Here is a 13,053-nt window from a genome sequence, read left to right on the forward strand (position 1 = left end):
TCCCTGTCAGTACAGCAAGAATATTCATAGAAACAAGTGCGCAAGTAAGCCCTTCGAGACTGTAATGGTGAAATAGAAATACAATTTAATTGAATTGAAGGGCCAAGCTTTCACAATCTATCGGTTAACCCATTCCCCGAATACAACAGTGATAGTAGGTGGACTGTGTCCCTATGGTCTTAACCCCGAGCCCGTGGAAACGCATCAGATCGGTGCAGAGTGCCTCCAAACCCAGAAAAACAACAAACAGGAACAGGACGTTCTGTTCTGCGCAGGCAGGCAGACCCCGGCTGGGATTCATATTTAATTCATGAGGGCTAGCGGTCCAAATGCACGCACCAGCTGACCGGGAGCCGAGCCAAGACAGCCGACCACCACCAGCCATATAGCTTGGCTGCTACGGGGAGTTTTTAGGGGGACACATGCTAACTTAAAGGGATACCCCGGCCAACAATGGACAATGTTGATCAGCATCACTTTGGCACTTAATATACACACGTATTGTATGTTTGTATGTCCTGGCACTTGATGTACACACTTATTCAGTGGTGGGCCGTCAGGGCCAGCAGGGCCTTCGCTGCTGGCCCTGTCAAAATCGAAATTATATATATATATATTTTTTTTTTTCAAAACGACATTATTTGTGTCTGAACGCATCTTAATTCCATATTTTTTCAGAAGGAAAACGGTTTGTTTTTATTAGGCTGAGCTCAGCTGAATAACGCCTCACAGCTAGGTTACATGGACCGGCGGGGCCAGCACTAAAAATATTGCTACCCTTTCGCTGAAGCTGCCACCTCCCATTGGATAATAAATTTGACTGACGTGTGTAATCAGGCAATCAAATGTTGATGTGTAGTAATAGAACGACCCCAGGGCCCAGCAATATGCTGGCGCTGGCCCCCGGTGATGTCATCAGCGAATTTTGAATCGTTGGTGGTACAGAGTTGATAGTGAACTACTATGGCCACCGCCTTCACAGCACCTAGCGTTCCTGTTTCTGATCTCCTTGGTTTGCCTTTTTCAAGGCGATCGTTTGGAGAGAAGACAGATTTAATTTCAAGAGGAAGACCTACACCGAAACCTGATGGGCTGACCCAGGCCGGTAAAGGTTTTATGCGGCACTTTACAGAGTGCAACTACGGCCGCTATGACTGGCTAACGGCTAGCACCGTTCAGAACAACCGATTCTACTCGCCGTGTTTGCTGTTCAACATCAGTGAGGGGACATGGAACAGCGCCAGATATAGCAGACTTAACAGCTTCACCAAGGCAGATTTAAAACATCAGGCCATGGGTGATGGGTAGGGGTGGGAACAGGGGCGGACTGGCCATCGGGAATACCGGGGACATCCCCGGTGGGCCGATGGCCGAAAATACTATTATGTACCGGCCCACGCCCATCATCGCATCAGCCCTATAATGGTTATCACAGCGGCACAAGCGTAATTTTCTCCAAGAGCTATACCTATATAATCAGAATCGCACTGACTGAGTTTTATACTGCTACTCGCAATCGGTCTTCACACTCATGGTGACTATTTTTCGATTTTTTTTTAAGTGTCTTCTAATATGTGTTTTACAGACTTCGGAAGTCCAACGTAAGAAAAGATCTCCACCTTATTAATAAACACCTCTAAATTGGTTCTTACACAGCCGAAGTGTTCTCAGCTGTGCGGATTGAGGTAGAGAATTTGGATTTGCATACATACACGCAACGCGGCACCCAGTTCTACGCATGCGCTCAACCCATGAGGAGAAAGGGATTGTTAGCGGCGAATGTCTCCAGCTTGAGACCCGCTGAGGGACCACCGCCGGAGGCGGAGGTGCCTAAGCGCTGCCCGGCAACGATCCCTTTCTCCTCCTTGTCGTGGTTCAGTCTACTTCACATTGATGAGGACGTTGAAGAACCAGGAACGTCGGAGAACCCAACGCGGTCGTTTGAGATTCATAATATCGGCTCACACATCTTTTGGCCGTTATAATATTATATGATATAGATATCTATGTAGGCTATATGATAATATTTTGATATAGAGCTCCAGGACTCCCGTGTGTTCTAGAATATTTACGGCTAAAGGCTAAAGGCTGTGTGAGCCTCGCCATTGCGATACATCCACTGTAAACAGAGCGAATGGTACCGTGGCTGCAAGCTGCTCAGGGCCACACCCCCACCCTCCTCCTTGACCCGCCTCGCTCCTCCTCATTTGCATTATAGCTACAGCCACCAAAACAGCGCATTTGGGGGAAGCTCAATGTGCGACTGGCTCGGAGTGGCTGTAACTCTGCACCACGGCTGAATTTCGGGAACGTCGTTATGTAACTTACTGTTTTGTTATGCACCTTCGGCACCCCTACACACACAAACAATCACACACCCAGCATGCAACACTACTGATACCACTGATGTTCACACCCCATCGTATGTTCTGTTCTGTTCATTTCTAATATATTGTTCATGCTAATTCTACCCTCTGATTCCAGTTTCTTTATTGTGTGGTCTTTCTCTGCTGACATTCATTCCTTAAGGCTTTGTAGTTATACTTGTATAACCATCTGATACTAGCCAAGAGTTAAGCATATTCATCTAGCAAACTATACCTACCTTGGAGTGTTACAATAGCCAATAATCATTTTATTCCATGTGTCCATCCAGGCAAATTGGTGGATCCAAATGTTATTAAAAAACAAACATACATATATGATGTAATTTCTTTGTAATCATCCAAAATAATGTTAAGTGTATGGGTATTTTTCCCAGAAGGCCACTGACTGTTCGATACGCGCGATCCATTGAGTGGGCAACGCGGCGTGTACTTAGTGGGCCGCGCGCCGTGTATTGAGTGGGCCGGTCTGACAGCAACTCCCGGGCCACTTTTTTCCCCCAGTCCGCCCCTGGGTGGGAATCTCTTGGCACCTCACGATTCGATTCGATTCCGATTATCGATGCAACAAATTTTTTTATTTACATTTCCATGCGTGGTTTTCAAAAATATATATATACATCTGGGTTTGCTACTCAGAGTTTGCTAATCACTTCCTACTTTTGTGATGATCAACAGATGAATTACCTTATCTAATATTCTATAAGAGAGAAAGATTTTGTCACAAATATGACTTTCTATGAACAATGCAATAATCAATACAGCTTGCATTATAACACAATATAATACAAGTTTCAGTTTTATTTTCTTTCTAATCTTTCTTTTCTATGTCATTAAAGAAAAAGCTGCTCTTGAATTAGAAGGAGTTCTTGTGTCTGGCTGTGAGTTTGCGCGCATGCTATGCATAGGCTGAATCGCAATCGTGTCAAGACAAATCAGATTGGCCAATAGACACTGAAGATAAATTCACTAATTTTTAGATTACAAAAATTATCCCGCAGCATGCAGGCAAAAATAAATAAATAATAATAATAATAATTCTGATTATTAATTGATCTGCATCGAGACAGAATCGTTGTAGCGAGAATCGCGATGCATCGAAGAATAGATTATTTTTCCCACCCCTAGTGATGGGTGAGTTTTACTTTGCACTGTGTAGGAGTGATAATGTTGTTGTGGTACTTTAGTTCATAACGCTTTTTTTTTTAATGGTTTGAAACACAAATATATTGCTGGAATTTGGGCAGTAGGCTTATGGTAATGCTTTGTGTGGATGCCGCTTAATAAGCATATTAAATTAACCCGTTCACTACTACTCCTTTGGGCTTAATATTCTGGCTGGAATAGCTGTTGTAAAATATGTGGCATAAAGGCCTAATTGTATGTTTCATTTTTGTTAATGAACTGGCGTTGCACTTTTAATATTGTCGCTATAGGCTACTTTATTGAATCCGTTGAAGTTGCGAAAGCATCCGGTGAAAATAACAATAACTGTGAACACTTGTTTTTGGGTCATGTGTGTGATGTGCAATCTGGTTGCGGAGTGACATAAGGGAAGATCTGATGGTGATGCTGCATTACTCCAGCTCTGCGGTGATGCAAAGTGGTGTGCGTGTGACATAAGGACAGATCTGATGGTGATGCTGCTGCATTACTCTAGCTCTGCGGTGATGCAAAGTGGTGTGCGTGTGCGCTGTTGTTGTTGCTGAAGATCAACAGTCTTGTTGTGGATGTTATGCAGTAGCGCATATTGTGGCTGTGTTGCCACCTGATATGAAATTTGTGTGCATGTCTGAGTGTTTGGGGGTTGGCCGTTGGTGGAGGTCATTACTGAAGGCGGTGACTTAAACCCCACGGTACGCTACTGCACTTATTGTATGTTGTACGTCCTGTCCCATAATGTACGCACATATTGTACATTTGTACGTCCTGGAACCTAATGTACGAAATGCTGTGATCAATCACCTATTTCTTTATTGCGATAGAATTGGAAATTTGAAAATGAAGACATTTCATAGATCTCACACCGAAATTGGGCTTAACTTTTGAATTGGAATTTTTTTATTGAAGCTTTATTTTAACCAGGTAAATGTCTCATTAAGATTAAAATCTCTTTTCCAAGAGAGACCTAGCCAAGAAGGCTGCATTGAACTGACAATACACAAAACACACAATTTAAACACAATTAAATTATAGTTTTGGAGATTTCAAGTAAGGAATGAGCTTAGGTCATTTTTGTTTAAAGTTTTAATGGTGAATCTTTTTCGCAATGTAAATATAAAATATCACAGTACCGCCTAAACTCACCTGAGAATACTTTGATTTCTCTTTAGAAATATACACTTAAAAGCACTGAAAATGTACACTTACTGTCCACAATGACAATTTGTCTTCAATTTGAGATTTTTAATTATAGAGAGGATTTGAATTATGCTCATGAGCTGAATCAGAGTTATTATGACATCCCAAAGAAACTTAAAATGTATGACCCTCACAAATGCGAAATGCACTGCATTTATTCAGCTCTTTTCTAACCAGGGGCCACTCAAAGCACTTTACAATATGGCCTAACAATCACCCATCATTCACACACCGATGGCAGAGTCAAACACGCTGGGCGACAGCCAGCTCGTCAGGAGCAATAAGGTTGAGGTGTCTTGCTCAGGAACCCCTCGACACTCGATCGAACCAGCAACCTTCTGGTTACCAGCCAACCCACTCCACCTCCTGAGCCAATTGTCAAAGCCTCCCCTTTGACAATTGAAAGAGATTCACAATATCAATCGCTTTAGTCTACGTAGCAGCACCTTCCAGCACGATGAACAGAGAGCTCCTCGTCAAATTTAGGAAGACCATAAGAAGAAAATAGATGGCATACAACACAATACTCAATGTTGCCTTGACTTTGTTTTCCTAAAATGTGTCTTTGATGCTGTATTTTATTCTGTATTTTTTTATGTTGCCTTTGTTTTCTTTTACGTATCTATTTTATTATTTCATTTTATCGTATGTGAAGCACTTTGAGTCTGCCCTGTGTATGAAAAGTGCTGTATCAATATAGTTGCCTTGCTTTCTTTGAGATATGCACCCACTCTCACCCACTACAGTGTGTGTGTGAACCGTTATGCAGGCGAAGCTAGGCTGCATAACTTCCACATGAGTGACTGTAAACACTGTAGGGAAAACCGAGTTCTCCGCCAAGAACGATGGCAGACGTTCAAACCAATATTTACCCATGGTGGTGCGTGGGTGTGTGAGCACAGGGCACGCACACACAGGAGATGGCACTTTGGGAACACCCTGTGCTCTTGCATTTTTAGTCAGGTCTTTTCTAGGGGGGACGAGAAACAGGCTACGCAAAAAAGAAATATGTAAGATAGGCCTTTTGTGGATTTGCCGCCATAAATCTCGGATGAGTTCGATGACGTCAAGTTCCGAAAATGCTTTATCCTAGCTAGTGCCCTAAATGTAATGTAAATGTCATCTTATTGTAGTAACTAGATAGTAGCTAGGATTGATGCTAGCTACTAGCGAGCATATAGCTACTAGTTAGCATCTAGCTGCTAGCTACTAGCTAGCATTGACTAACTACAGTTGAACTGGCACACACACAGTGTTTTCCCGAACAACGGCTTTGGTCGGTTCGGGTAAAATATCATTAAATGACCGACCACTGAGGACAGTTTGCAAGAATAGACTACGATTCAGAAGCTACTGTGATCCCTCATGCTAGAAACTAGCGACTAGCTAAAATCGAGCTACTCGATGCTAGCTGCTAGACGCCAGCTACTATATAACATCTAGCTACGAGCTGCTAGATGCTATCTGCTAGATTATAGCCACTTGATGCTACCTGCTAGATTATTGCTACTAGATGCTAGATTCTAGCTGCTTGATTGTAGCTACTTGCTGCTAGATAATAATAATAATAATAATAATACATTTAATTTAGAGGCGCCTTTCAAGACACCCAAGGTCACCTTACAGAGCATATAGTCATCATTCAAAACTATGTAAAACAGACTAGGAATAAAAGGAAAACAGAGGTTAAACATGAAGAATAATAATAATTAATAACACTCAAAGACGCCTAAAGTGAAGTGGGGACCTCACTAACCACCAGTGCAGTTGTTGTGATCCCTTGTTTTGATGGCTAAGTCGTGCCGATGACACGGTAAAGGGCTACACAGAGTTAAAAAAGAGCTTCCCCCCCTGAACAGAGCACACTGCTGAGGTGAAGCACCATAAGTCTCTGAACTCCTCTCTTGTGCCCATCAGTGAGTGGTACCTGAAGTCCACCCTGACTCTGGCCTTCACCAGAATCACAAACATTTCTGCCAGCGCAAGGCCTGCTTCCCCCTCTACCTGGTTCTTCCTGATTTTATAAACAGCCATTTTTGCTTGACCGACCACAAAATTCAACAAACACAATCTTTTTGAATTTTCCTTATCGTAACCAGCACCAAAGATAAAAACAACCTCTGACTAAACCCCTCCACAATTTAATAACACTGTTTTTAAAATAAGGAAAAGGACTCTCAGTCTGTGGCAGTCCAAATAACAATGGACTAGAGTCTAAATTTTGTCACAGAATGGGCAGTTCTCGGACACTGTAGGGTTGATTTTTGCAATGAAACTATTCACAGCCAGAGCCCCCTGCAGGATCCTCCACTGCAGGTCTCCTGTTCTCTTATAGGGGAGGCTTGTAAAGGAGCATCCACACAGGCACACAGCCCTGCAGCCTCTCCTTCCACACCGTATCCCTCCTATTGCTCAGTTTGTGTTTGTGTGTAGCCACCACACAGTACTTATATATACTTTTCCCTGAAAGTAACTGTAGCTCCATCCTGGACTTGGAAAGGCCCATGGGTTTCACCAGTCCGGTCTGGTCCAACGACAGACCGAGCTCTGGAAACGGATCCCCTTCATCCGGTACATCCGCCCCGCTGAAGTAGTCCCGCAGCATCTCTTGCTCCTCAGTGTTCAGTCTGCTAATCCATTGGTTCATGATGTCTCTGCTGTGCCGGCTGGACCTCAGACCCAGGTGTTGTGGAGCCCGGGCCCTGCCTCCTCCACCACCTGCCTCAGCTTGACCACCCCAGTGGAGCGCAGGCGCTGGGTGAGGGCAGGGCTGCTGTCGTCTTGCACGTCCAGCCGAGCCCCGCACACCAGGGGCTCCTCCTGGAGCCAGAACAGGGACGCTGTGGGCCCAAGTCTGTCCCATTTAAAAAGAGTCAATGCTTTTAAATACACCAAAGCAACTTACACACACAAAATAAAACACAATTCAAGATTTGTCTAACAATAGGCCTGCTATCTTCCTTAAAATTATGCCTGTTACCTGTCTCCAGGTGACATCATGACCCAAGAGGTACTGCTGGATAAACTGCAGTCTGAAAGCCGCCACTCTGCTCCCCAGGTGAACTCACCCCTGCCCCCCCCCCCCCTCTTCTTTTGGAAGATATAGTACACTCTGAGGAACCCAATACAACTTATCACAGAAAAAGTTTTAAATTACCATTTGTACTTTTTGCAAGAGCCCAGCAGGGGGTTCTAAACATTTCAGTCTGTGCCATAAGGTGGACGCTACAAGATTATTAATAATGAGGACCCTTCCTCTCTAGGACATGTGGGGAAGCAGCCACCTCCACTTAGCCAGCTTCCCCTCCACCTTCTCCACCCTCCCAGTTTTTCCTTTCAGTCTGTTCATCCCCCAGATGAACCCCCAGGTATTTAACTCCCCCCTTCCAGCTTCCAGCTCAGCCCCCCCGGCAGCTGGGGCAGACCCGCAGACCACCTACCAACTGCCAGCGCTTCACTCTTGGTCCAGTTCACTTTGGCAGCTGAGATCTTCCCAAACAATCTTGCCCAATTTATTAATGTCCTCCTGATTTTTAATAAGAATGATGATTTCATCTGCGTAGGCCGATGAAATACAATTTGAACTAATATCAGGTAAAAATAGGTCATCAATAAAACCACGAACATTGTGCAACATGGGTTTTATGGACAGTGAATACAACATACCTGACATTGAGCAGCCTTGTCGAATACCTCTTACTGCTTTAAAAGGTTTGCATAACACACCATTTATCTTTAGCACACTCTCAATGTCCTCATACAGGACCTTCATCTTAGCTATCAGACCTGGGCTGAGGCCGTACCTTTGTAAAACTTTCCAAAGGTAACGGTGCTCAACCTGATCAAAAGCTTTCTCCTGGTCTAAAGAAACCAGACCAGCATCTTAGCCCAAACAACCGGAGTATTCCAAAATATCCATAATAAGTGAAACAATGTGTAACCGGTGAATGAACTGGTCCATCACCTACTTCAGCCGGTTGGACAGGACTTTTGAAAGCAGCTTGTAATCTACTCACAGAAGTGAGACGGGCCTCCAGTTCTTGATCTCCTGTAGGTCTCCTTTCTTTGGCAGCAGAGTGAGCACAGCCCTCCTGCAGCTCTGTGGGAGAGAGGAGTCCTCAAAGCTCTCAGAGAAAACCCCCAGCATGTCCTCCTTAAGTTCAGCCCAGAATTCAGAGGGCAACCCATCGATGCCGGGGGCCTTACCCCCCCTGTACACTCTGCAAGGCAGCAAACATCTCCTCCTCAGGGGCCCCTCCAGCTCCCTGTTGGTCTCCTCTGACACTGTGGGCAGGTTCTCAGAGAACGAGTCAAAGCAGCATCATCCTCTTGGTACTCACTGGTATACAGCTTCACATAGAAATCCAACGCTCTGTTCCTGATGTCTGCTATGTCTGTGAGCTGGTGTCCGTCCTCTGACCGCAGCGCATGGATCTGTCTTCTCTGGCCGTTCATTTTCTCCAGACTGAAAAAGAACTTGGACGGGGAATCCATCAAAAAAACGCTCTGAAAACGTCAGCGGACTAGCGCCCCCTGCGCTCTGGAGTCCATCAGGTCTGCCAGCACGGCTTTTTTAGATATGTGGTTCTCAACACAGCCTCCATTTCCTGTGGACTGTGCAGTACTCTGCAGCTCCACTATATCTATCTCCAGATCTTTCATAGACTTGGTGATGTCACAAGAGGCATTGAGGGTGTACTGTTGACAAAGCTGCTTTATCTGTACTTTGCCATGATCCCGACATTGTTAATTAAACACATAAAATCCCCCTTCCTCATTCTAAAACCTTTCCAAAATTAAATAAAAACCTCTCTAAAATGCACATCTAAAAGCAAAGTGGTGTTAAAATGCCAATATGCAGATTTGCTCTTAACTTGCACCTGTTGTCTCCATTGTAACACTCTGTTGTCTGCCTGTTTGTTGAATGTGTCGTGGTCACTTATTTCCTTTGTGTTTGATACGCCGTAGGGGTTTAGGTGAATAGGTAAGATACCCTTGGGTTTACACTATCATCACGTAGTTGTTCTCTGTTATCACATCAGGGTAGAAGCGGGGCCGCCCTCTGTATGTATAAGCTAGGTTGTGTGTGTTCACTAGAAGTTGTCACTTTATTTTGCTTTCTTTGATTTGGCTCCGCTTATAGTTTCCTATTCCCCTTGGCACAATACTTGCCAAATAAATACACCAGTGTATTCAGTTTGCTGTTGTGCCTTGCTTTAGTGTTCCTCCAGTCAGTTCGACGGCAACATGTGTTATGGGTCCCCTACACCCCCTAGACGTAGCAAGCTTCCATCCTGGAGCCGTAACAGTCTCCATGAGTGATAAGCATTGTCTTCCGAGAGGTTGCATGAGGTTCTGTATGATTCCTATTATAGTCATCAGCTGTGCAGTTAAAATCACCTTCCAAAAACAAATAATCTTCTGACACACACTGATTTAAAACGAAATTAAGTTAAATTAAAAACTGAACTCTGTCAGGGCCAGAATTTGGGGCGTACACATTAATAAATATAATATTAAAACGCTCATATTTTGTCTTAACTACCAGCAGTCTCCCCTTCACCTGCTCTACCACCACTTGAAATAAGGGTACAAAAATCTCTGGAGAAAAGAAGAGCCACTCCTGCACTCGTGCTGCTAAAATGGCTTAAAATGACTTGGCCCTCAAACTCCCTCCTCCAGTCTGGAGGAGGGACTGGAGGCTCAAGTTTAAAAGTTTCAAGCAGGCAAGCCCTCTTCCTCATATCTCTAGCCCTGTTTAAATTAAGTGTTGAAACCTTAAAATAACTCATTACCTTTAATGTGAGGAGCAGTGGCGTAACTATCGGTAAGCAGGGTATGCGGGCGCGTACGGGCCCGGGCCAATCAGGGGCCCGCCCGTCGGTCTTCGAAATGTTCCACTTACGATACTCTCAATTGAGAATGCCCGTGCGCGTCACCTGGACGTGAAGGACTTAATTGACAACTTCGCTCAGAGGAAAGCCCGGAAAATGCAGCTATGATGTAAGTAAGCACATTTTTATCTATTTAAATGATCGGGTATTGCCTTTTAGTTTGTATTGTGTCTTTGGTCCTTTGGTGTGCAGTTCTTCCGTATCCCCCCCCCCCCCTCCCCCCCGTCAACAATCGCTCCGAACCCCCCCCCCCCCCCCCCCCTCCGTCAACAAGGCCCGCCTTGAACATCCTGCATACGGGCCCGTCGTTGCCTTGTTACGCCACTGGTGAGGAGAGACACACAGATGAGGAGAAACAGCAGGCCAACTGCTTTTCTTCAATCTATAAACTTCTTGCTCAGAGAACATTTTTATACTATGTACTGTGTACAACTCATCCAACTGAGAAGCAGAAAGCAGCGGTGAGTGTGTGAGGGACTGACTGTCTGTTGCTCTGTCCTTCATCTCCTCCTCCTCACTAGACTGACTGCCCGCTCCTCCTCTTCCTCACGAGACAGTTACTCTGTCTCCTCCCCCTGCCCTCCACTAGCCGCTGATTTCTTGGCTTTGGAGCCACAGGTTTCTCTAGCCTGTTTTCTCTTAAGGAGAGGGATTTTACACACAGTATCTTCCTCCTCCATCAACCCTTCCTCAATGTCACTGCATTCCTCTGCTGCAGCAGGGATGGGCCCAACCTCAACACTCTCTGCTGGCTCTCTGACTGCATTATTCCCCTCCTCCTGAACAATACATTCACACCCAGGTTTGTATCTTCAGGATTTTTACCACACTGCTTTTAATTTTCCACGTTTTCAACACTTTGAGTTGCTTTCTTAGGATTTTCACCACACTGCTCATACATTTCGTTTTTTTCCTTCAATATTTTTAGCACTTTGAATGTGATTTTCCACATTTGCCAACCTCTGTCTCACCGTTTAAACATTGGTGGAGGTCCCTGCTGTCACCTCAGAAGGCTCAGCTTGTTTTCCAGGGGTTTTCTCTGGTGAAGTCTCACGAGATGCCCCTACCTCCCGCATCCAAAACATTTCAGAGTGCCAGAGTTGGCAAACAATGCATAATCAAAATCATTCACCTTTATACTGAAAACTATATTCAGTTCAGCATCTTTCTTATTTAAAGGTCCCATAGCATAAACACCTGACTTTATACGTTTATTTATGAGTTCCCCTAGCCCGCCTATGGTCCCCCAGTGGCAAAAACTTTGGTTTGGTGTAAAACGAGCCGTAAGTATCCCGCTCGCCTTTGGAAAAAATGGAAGTTAAGGTTCCCACTGAACCCGCTAAACCCGCTGCCGAGGCGGTGGTCCCTCGGCAGCGGGCAGCGAGGCTCCGGTGGGCAGTGGTGGGTAGAGTGCTTAAAATTGAAACTCAAGTAAAAGTACATTTACTTCCTTCAAAATCTACCTAAGTAAAAGTAAATATTCCAATTGGAAACCCTACTTGAGTAAGCGTAAAAAAGTATTTTGTTACAAAGTTACTCAAATTACAAGTTACTTCACATTTTTGTATTGCAGTGCTTGGATCAGTGAAAAATACATAGCGCGTGAGTTAATGAATGAGAGAGAGAAAGATGTACTCTTAAAACATTTCTTCATTGTGTGTATTGTTCATTAAACATACAATACATAAAATACAATAAAACTTGTGTCTTTTCAAACAAATTGACACATTAAAAATGTAAATTGATTTCAGCTCTGTTCATTTGACAAAAGGCAAGAGCTTTGTAGGAACACTACCCAGGATGGCTTGGTTAGCTTATTGGCCAATCAGATTTGTCTTGGCGCAATTGTGATTCAGCCTACGCATAGCATGCATGCACACTCACAGCCATACACAACAACGACGAACAAGTTCTAGAGTGGTCGGCAGAATACAGATCCTATGTAACATTGTATCTTTAGAATTCTATAAACTTTATGTGGACCGTACTCCCCCCCCGGCGTTTCTAGTCGTGCGTTCACACCAAACGCGAAAGGGCGACAAGATTCCATACAAAGTCAACGTAGAGCCGTGAATCGGGCAAATTTTTCCGCTAGAGAAAACCCGTGACAAGATTTGATTTGCAGCACAACACTTTTGCCCGGCACGGGCGAGCGCGTTCACGTGGATTTGCAGCGCGACATTTTTGCTCGAGTCGAAATATTTCAACTTTGACGCGAAATTCCCGTGAAGACAGCCAGCGTGATGACAGCCAGCGTGATGACAGCCAGCGTTAAACAGCGTGGCCACTGACGTGTGTAACGTAACAGCCAATCAGCGTTCAACCGGCCAACCATTCCCTGCAGTGCAGTCCGGGGTGAACCGCAGCATGGAGAAAGTGATTGTTGCTGTTTGCGACTCCCGGAGCTCTATATA

At 44.6% G+C, this 13,053-nt stretch overlaps 1 long non-coding RNA gene across 1 annotated transcript; it reads left to right on the forward strand.

The window, feature by feature from the left end:
* The first annotated feature begins 1,486 nt into the window (after positions 1 to 1,486).
* LOC132461108 (uncharacterized) lies at positions 1,487 to 2,700 on the forward strand. The gene is made up of 2 exons (XR_009526532.1): positions 1,487 to 1,534; positions 1,657 to 2,700. It is a non-coding gene; the product is annotated as an uncharacterized LOC132461108 (long non-coding RNA).
* The last annotated feature ends 10,353 nt before the right edge of the window (positions 2,701 to 13,053 follow it).

Source organism: Gadus macrocephalus, chromosome 7, assembly GCF_031168955.1.
Source record: "Gadus macrocephalus chromosome 7, ASM3116895v1".
Taxonomy (NCBI): Eukaryota; Metazoa; Chordata; class Actinopteri; order Gadiformes; family Gadidae; genus Gadus; species Gadus macrocephalus.